We start from the raw sequence: 9,165 nt of genomic DNA, 5'->3' as shown, positions 1-9,165 counted from the left end.
CAGTTTCCACAAGTCTCTCTATATCTACTTATTTTTATCTTTTTGTTCTAGCTCAAAGATTCCATGTTGAACAAAACTCTCAAAGATTTCGGAAATACATAATTGTCCTCAAATATTTTATAACAAATATTAAAGCATATTTTCACCATGTAATTATCAGAAAAAAAGTTAGATTTTGATGATGTGGCATCAGAAGCACTGAACACCGCAAAACCAAACAAAACGTTTTGTGCTGAGAAGAATTTCCTGTTCCTTTCCCGCACATGATACTATATAGACCTCTCATAAAATTACAAGGATGAGGCGATTGTGTTGTTGTCAAGAAAGATTTAGTTACTATAGGGTTGCCATATATGAACTATCAAAATTTCGGACACCCTCACTAACACCTGATAATGGTCTTGATATGAAACTGGAAAACAAAGCAGCTGCCACTCGGTGAACCCCTCTCTCTCTCTCTCTCTCTCTCTCTCTCTCTCCCATCATTTCAACTCAAGGAAATTTAATAAATGTGATGTTTTTTAACAGTTACTGATGGAAGGTGAAATTCCGGACATTAGAGGGATTTTCAAAAATCCCCCCGGACGCAGATTTCGTTATCTGAATTCCGGACATTTCCAGGAAAATCTGGACATATGGCAACCCTAAGTTACTATAAAAAGCAAGCAAAGTGACTCGGGATTATTTCTAACTTGAAACTTCACCTTTATAAAGCTTTTATCCTTCCTCTAATAACATACTGCCCTCTTGCCTTGTCTCTCTCAGCCCCTTCCAATCTTCTAAAACTACAAAGGTCCAGAACCGAGCAGTTCGTTTCGCACTTGGAACGAAGTGGTTCGATTTCCGGACCTCTTCATCTCTTCATGAGGAGTCCAACATCCTACCACTAAACATCACACTCTACAACAGAATAAACAAACAACTAAACACGTTCCCAGACAGACACACAGACACATACAACTTTCTGAAAAACCTTCCCCGACCACACAGACGTCTACCCCACACCACCCTCCTTGACCCCACAGATGAACCTCCTGATCCCATCTACAGATAACGGACTCCTCTTCCCCTCATTCATCCTCCATCTCACCTTTCTTTCACTCCCTCTTACTAACTAACTCCTACTCTTATCCATCCTCCCTATCACTTCTTCACTAACACACCTTTTTTTTCTCTATCCATCTTCCTTTCACTTCCATTCACACTCTTCCTCTCAATTATCTTCATTACTAACAGTACCACTCCAGGTGTCAGAGTGGCATCACCCACACCCCCATCACATGCCCCTTCCTACGGGAGTGGGCTCGCGTGCCAACGCCTAGTGGTGTTTTCATATTTTTTGTCTTATGGCTTTGTATTCATCTTTTTGTTTTTATGCATTATTTTTCCGTCTCGCAGCCTAGGCTTTAAGGGGGCACCGGACCACCTCCAAGGGTCGGGGACAGTATAACCGCTCCCCTCCCAGTGACGGCACGGCATGGGGCCCCGGCCGTCTGCATGACGTTCCGGTAGTGGCACCCCCTGTGTCTGTTACTGCGGAGCGGCCAGTACTGATGGAAGGTACTGTGAACGCACAAAACGCGGGAACATTTTCATCACCTCCACAGAGGTAGTTGGGAGCGGCCAATGCTGGGCGAATGACGAGAACAACCGCACCCCTCCCTCTGACGGCACGGCAATGGGGCCCCCCGGCCGTCTACATGACGTTCCGGCAGCGGCACCCCCCCGCGTCTGTTATGGAGGGGCCAGTACTGATGGAAGGTACTGTGAACGCACAAAATGCGGGAACATTTTCATCACCTCCACAGAGGACGCGGAACTGTTCGGTCATCTCGCCGTCACGTCATCCACCCTCACAAACATACCATCTCCTGAAACCATCTCCATCCATTGACCCTTTTAATCCTTTTCTTTTATCCATAGCAGGTTGATCTGCCCAGAACAGGGTGATACTCCAGGACCGGACCACTCCCGGCGGACACCACCAAACACCAATATCCACTCATCACACTCATTTAATCACAAATAAAATATTCATATATCCCCTCACCAACCTCGCTAATAAAGTTAAACCATCCTACACCCCCAAATCACCAATTCTACTACTATCCGTGGTTCGGAACCCACGTAAAACTGTAGGTCCCTCCGCTATACGGAAGTACTTCTCACCCCATCCTCTCTATATGTCATCCTTTCCCCTTCTACTATCACGTACTTCACTCTTCCTGCTTCACGGTGTTTGTTGTTTGCACTGAAAACGAGACGGTTTTGGCCGCCACTTCCGTGTGGGTGCGTCGCCCTCGTCCATGGCATTGACGGTCCTTTGCTCTTGCGTGCTCGGTAGTAATGCGCTCTGCTTGGCTCCCCCTGGTCTGGTGCCGGCCTCCCTTGCCGCGTCCATCTCTTCTATAAAGACCTTCTTTAATAGACCAAACGCTCAGTAATCACAAAAGTCCATCTTGCGCCTGGGTCAAGCCCCAGTGACTTTATCCTCTTACTGAAGCTCCCTTCTTATCACCCATCTATTCTTCTTCTGTCCCCACTTCCCCCTCCCCATCTTTCCTTTTTTATTCTGATTCTGATTCTAGGGATTATTTCTAACTTATACGGTATAGGGCAGTATAGGCCTTTGTATCAACACCAACAAACAGATAGGACACCACCCTTCACACCGCTACATCTAGCAAGCACGTCACGTTCTCGCCATGAAATCCTTCACAACCTCAATCATCCTTTTCATTCGTTTCCTCATGCAGTCCTAGCACCAATGCTCTTATACGTTTCACTCAGAAATCGTTGTTGTTGAGTATAAACTGAGTGAGTGCTCACTGTTCAGTGACTGTGCCAGCAACGTACGCAACACGTAACCAATTATTGTGAGGAAAGATATGTTACGTTGGGGCATAGGAGTTGGAAGTAGATGGAAGCAAAGTTAATGCAATTTTTTTTTATCATCGTTCGTTAGCAGAGCGGGGGGAGGCATCAATGAGATTGCTCTGTGGAGCGAAGATAATAATCTGATAATGTAAATTTGGTTCTTCAAGAAATCATGATTCACAATAAAACTATACTTTACTAAATGTTCATATGTGTGATCCTCTGGTCATTTGGCGGTGTATCTTCATGGGAATTCGATCCTACTCGTTGTCCTTGGCTCCTTGCCCCCAGTTAACCATTCTCAAATTTATCACCTCTAGCTGGTATCAACTATTCGTTCGAGAGTATCTGTTAGTCTTATAATCAACCGTTTAACTGTTCAAGAGAGAAGGTGCAGTGTTTCTCGCCCATGCAGTGCTACTAAATTCCATATGTTGGTTCAGCATGGGACTGGAAAGCACAGAAATAATGTGTGGTCACGAGGAGGAACATCAGCTGTTTCTATAATAAACTGATAGAAGACTGGCGCATTCAACTTTCCTCTAAGGCTGGCAGCTGAGAGTAAGAAGATAAACAAATAAAGGAGCTATTTGATTGATTAACATTTGAGTCATGATGTTAGGCGCATGATAGAAACACACACACACACACACACACACGGCAGCATCAGGAACATAGAAATTACAACAGGTTTAAGGTTTGAGAATAATTTAATACGATATAGTACAAGATTATAATACTTAGCGGGTGTGTGTTCCTTTTTTTGTAATGGAGGACGCGGGCACACTTGTGAGGGTCAGTGCTGTCACACTTGTAAGAATCACACGGACGTGAGGAGTAATTAATGCCTATGTGGATATCAAAGTTAAGTATATTTAGGTGCAGGCATCATGACTGTCGATTAAGGTACCACTCTCACTTACAATGTGTTTACAGTTTTCCTCCAATCTCTAGTTCTCTGCTGATCTGTTGAGAATCTTTCACTCATCAGGTCATGCAAGATTATCAACCAACAAAGGGGATCAACATCAGAAGAGCTAAATGATAATAAAAGTGAGCGCAGAGAGTTACTTAGCTTTTAACCATGACTATGCATTACGTATAACATTTTATCTTTCTAGATGACTTAATGCTACATATCAGGTTCGTCTGGTTGCTTAAAAATTACTCCCATATAGTATAGAAAATACTATGCTGTAAGATGTGAATGACGAAGATGGCGAACGGAAAGATGTAATGTGTGTATCTAGGAGAGCTTTTCACTTATTCATTTGACCTTACTTTATCAGGGAGACAGTTGTGGGATAGTGCTACATCACCACCCCCACCACCACCATCATCACTACCAATACTGTTACCATCACCACCACTACTATGAACAACTATTACTATTATTGTCATCACCATCACCACCACCACCACCTCTTTCATCCACAAGGACATAGCAGCACCAACCACACACACACACACACACACACACACACACACACACACACACACACACACAGGGGTCCCAACATCTTGTGTGTAATTGTACGGCTGTAAGATATGCTGTATACAGTCTATATAAAACATGAACTACGGGGACAAGGAATATCAACATGAAATCTGGAATATATACTGTTATTTGTGATTATTATTATAATTATTATTTTATTATTATTATTATTATTATTACTATCATTGTTACGTATATGATTGGCGTTGTCTTGCTTGGAACTTTTTACTTCTATCTCTTCTCACTAACTTGTTCGAACTATCTGGCTTGGTCCGGTCTTCAATTACTACAACAACAACAACAACAACAACAACAACAACAACAACAACTACTACTACTACTACTACTACTACTACTGCTGCTGCTGCTGCTGCTGCTGCTGCTGGTATTGGTGGTGGTGGTGGTGCTGCTGCTTCTACTGCTACTACTACTACTACTACGTACTACATTATTACTACAACTACAACCTGTTGCCATCGACATTACTATATATTACTACTACTACTACTACTACTACTACTACTACTACTACTACTACTGCTACTACTACTACTACTACTGCTGCTACTACTACTACTACTACTACTACTACTACTACTACTACTACTACTACTACTACTACTACTACGTATATATATATATATATATATATATATATATATATATATATATATATATATATATATATATATATATATATATATATATATATATATATATATATATATATATATATATATATATATATATACATATATATAAAATACTACAATCCTGATTATCTCCGCTTCACAGCTTCTAAAGCACTCATCTTCTTTTCTCCATTACGATACTGATTGGTATGCGATGAGAGAAACATAGATCCATCGATAAACAATCCGCAAATGTTAAGATTCAGCTGCGTGGAAACCTTCTGTTATTCTTAGATAAAGAAATAACATTAGTGGCCAATAAAAATGAAGTACAGATACCCAAAGTCGTGACGCCATAGTGCACAAAATATTTCACTAGAATGAATAAATAGATGTAAGGGTAGCAGACAATTGCTTTCATCTGTCACTTCTCCAGTGCAGAGCTGTTAATGTAAAGTGTTTATTAGTCCATATATTAATTTCTTTTCCATTCATACGTAGACCTGAGATTTTATGGGCACTGTAACATCACTTTTACACTCTTATAATGGTTAATTTCTAATACCTGCTTGTCGATAGCAGAATTCGGTAGATTTCCGCTCTTGTTCTTTTTCAACACGACTAAAAGATGTTACGACGTCACAACCAGCATTCGTATACATACTGATAAGTATTACTCTTGTCACTCCCGTGTCCCCATAAGAACACTCGTGTCTCTTAATCATTAGCTACCATCAAAATCATTATCAGTATCCTAAAATCAAGGACCGTTTCTGCGTGGGCTATTACTACTGTCACTATTATCATGCTACTACTGCTACATCCTTAGTGCAGATAGAAAAAAAGAAAAAAAAGAAAAAAAAAAGAAACGCAGATATGAAGAACAGCCCATATTTTGCAACACTTCGTTCTCCCATCAGGATTGATTTTAATGGCTACAGAGTTGATTATTTGCTTCTTATCAGTGTTCTTCCCTGTTGCTGATGCAGTGCTAGTCATGCGCTGTCCCGAAGATCATGAGTACTATCTTGAAAAACACCAATAACTTCAACTATACAGGCTGTTAAAATGAGTCGTGATAAGACACTGAAATGCTTGAAAATACGGTCCAATAATCATCAGTAGTAGTGATGTGTCTTGCAGCATCGTTTCGCAGATCTTACATGCACGGATCTGACAAGGAACTCTTCTGAAGTATAGCTGACGAAGGGAGGGAAAAGACTAGGCGTGATCCTGAATCCTCCACAGTCCGAACGGTAAAGTCGTGGTAAAGTCGAGTAGCATGCATATATCACAATACCTTCTTCTGTACATAGCATCCACCCTACATCTCAAATTCTCCGATCTGCTGAGAATCTGTTGATTATCAGGTATTCTAGGATTAACAATAAATTAGAGGGCTTCAAGCTGAGGAGAATGCAAAGCAGTGGAAGGAATTGGTGCTGGTTACTCATCCTTGGACCATATCTGTACAAAATATTCTCCCGGAATTACTATTAGTACGTCCTCCATGCATGCTGATAGTCCAAATTGTTCACGTGACTAAGGGGATGGGCGGGGAGACAGAAAGGACGAGACGTGTCCAGGACGGGAAGCAATTAATGAAAGTCTACAATGAAAAGTTTTTGAATGCCATTTCATCTTCAGTGTGCAAAGAAGGTCAGTTACGGGCTTACAGAAGAATAAGAATAAGAAGAATAAGAATAAGAATAAGAAAGAAAAAAAGTGAGAAAGAATTCCAGAACGAAAGTCATTTATTATTCTACTGTGGCTACGTCCCAATACTTCTCTCTTACAGCACCTCGAGTCATATAATGCACATAGACATTGTCACGTGTTAGAAATCTGTTCCGTCAATATTCGTGACCGTAGAACAATATATAGGCATCTCTCTCTCTCTCTCTCTCTCTCTATATATATATATATATATATATATATATATATATATATATATATATATATATATATATATATATATATATATATATATATATATATATATATATATATATATATCTGTGTTTGCTGCCTTTTTTGTTAACATAGTGCATTTTGAATCTCACTGCAATGCTGGAAATTCGGAATTTGAATCCATACATAGCACTTCACGACACTAAGAGTACCGTGTAAAATCTCAACAAAAAAAAAAAAAAAAAAAAAAAACAACCGTGAATGAATAAATAAAATAAGATACGAATAAGAAATAATAGATTACATAGATGAATAAATGAAATCAATAAATTGATAAGAAAATACAAAATAAAAGAACAAAGAATGAATGTCCTAAGAGAATACCATATAGAGATGCTCGTGGAACAGATGACGTCTCGGAGTGGTTTGCAAGTTAGGAACGATGCTCGAAGTAGAAGTGAGAGGGAACGTTAAGGATGAAAGCGAAAGAAAGGCTTCCCCTTCCACTAACCCACTGACTGAGGTCCATGACAGACTGGGAGGCGCCACAAACTCGTCTTTTGATGTATGGATATTCACATTTCAACTTCGTGTAATTTCTCATCTGTAGATACACACTTTTTCTCTTTTTTTTTTTTTTTTTTTGTCTCGGTGGAAAAAAAGATATATATTCAAAATTAATTGATTTTTTTTTTCTTCGCCTTTTACGCACAAAACAGGGTGACTCCTTTCATCCCTAACAATGGCCGTCAAATTGATTAAAAAAACATGCAGGCGACACAGTGTTCGCTCCGCCATTTATTGTAACACATCGAAACTTCAAAAACTACATCGATTTGTTGAAATTTTTTGTTATGATAATGTGTTTTACAATCAACACTTGATTCTCGTAGGAAGCGGATATCCTCTCGTTCCCTGCCGCCCATGTCCCTTTCGCTCACACTGCACCGCTGCCACAACTCAGAATCGCTGTCATGACAAACATAAGGAACAAATTTTGTGTTGAACGGATTCCCGGACCTTGCTTGGCCCTAGGATGGGTAAGGCAAGTGCACCTTAGCCTAAAGATAGTATCATCATTATTACTATTATTATCATTATTATTATCATTGCTATTATTATTATTATTATTATTATTATTATTATTATTATTATTATTATTATCATTATTATTATTATTGTCTCAGTGGAGAGAGCAAGGTAGAGGATGTATGGAAATGGAGGACATGATTTTTAGCCGGCAATCTAAAACGCCTTGTTCTTTCATCAAGACTATTTCTAAAGGCCACGCAAATATTCAACCATCATGGGTATTTTTCTCACAAATGGTGCAAAATCAAGCTGTCTCTTACATTCTGTAAACAATATTGAAAATAAAACCCAGTGACTTGCACCGGGTCCTGTTGAGAGTAGAGGAGATAAGACTGAGAAACGCTTGATAAGTCAGTCCTATTAATTGTTACAGGGTCTCGTGTTTCAGCCGTTAGCCAATGGACGCGGACACGATGTACTATATACTATTCCTACCCACGTGCATTATACAAGATGCAAACCTATATTCGTAAACTTTTCTTAGGATGATGAGTCAGGTTCTGTTTTTATCACTTTGAAGAAACGGCAAGCCTCGTTAAACCATCACTGGAATCCTTAGAAATTTCACCGACTTCCACTAAAGACTGTGAAAACGTTCAGTGGATCACAGGTTCTACTACGATGTCTCATGCATTGGTGGAAGGCGAGAGAAAAAAAAAGACGGTGTCATATGCGTAATTTAGGTGGTTTGATTACACCTGAAATATATGAAAAAGTGTCAGATACAGTGAAGAATCATAACTTTTTTGCGTATTAGAAGCAAAAAGTGTGTCAAATAAAGTACAGTATATGAAGAGTATGGAGAGCAAAAAGTGTGTGTGTGTGTGTGTGTGTGTGTGTGTGTTCTTGAGGTGAGTTATTATTTGGTGTGGTGTGCTGTGACGTCCTTTACTGTGGTGTGTTACGCTGGTGTGTACAATGATGCTGTGGTAGTGATGGTGGTGGTGTTAGTCCCTCGTACAGACTGATGCTGTGCTCTATTAACAAGCGACGCACCAAGTAGCTTTTGTGTTGATGTTTATATAGTTATCTTTTGTTTTTCTTTTTGGTAAGTGGTCACAATGTTCTTGATCCTGTACATGACTTGCTGCTTGTCTGCTTCCTTTGTTGTCTAAGTGTGGATGACAAGTGTTCGTGCTGATGGTGTGTCTATTC

The 9,165-nt window shown here is 39.8% G+C and overlaps 1 protein-coding gene across 1 annotated transcript in view; it reads right to left on the bottom strand.

Annotated features, from left to right (window-relative positions):
* Nucleotides 1-7,589: 7,589 nt before the first annotated feature.
* LOC123517933 overlaps nucleotides 7,590-9,165 on the bottom strand; it is an 89,278-nt gene continuing 87,702 nt past the window's right edge. Inside the window, 1 exon segment of the mRNA XM_045278397.1 lies at nucleotides 7,590-9,165. This exon segment is cut by the window's right edge and continues 1,167 nt beyond it. The gene's annotated coding sequence lies outside the window, so the exon portion shown is untranslated.

This window comes from Portunus trituberculatus, chromosome 43, assembly GCF_017591435.1.
Source record: "Portunus trituberculatus isolate SZX2019 chromosome 43, ASM1759143v1, whole genome shotgun sequence".
Lineage (NCBI taxonomy): Eukaryota > Metazoa > Arthropoda > Malacostraca > Decapoda > Portunidae > Portunus > Portunus trituberculatus.
The sequence above is the reverse complement of the archived record's forward strand: the minus strand, read 5'-3'. Positions and strand labels throughout refer to the sequence as shown.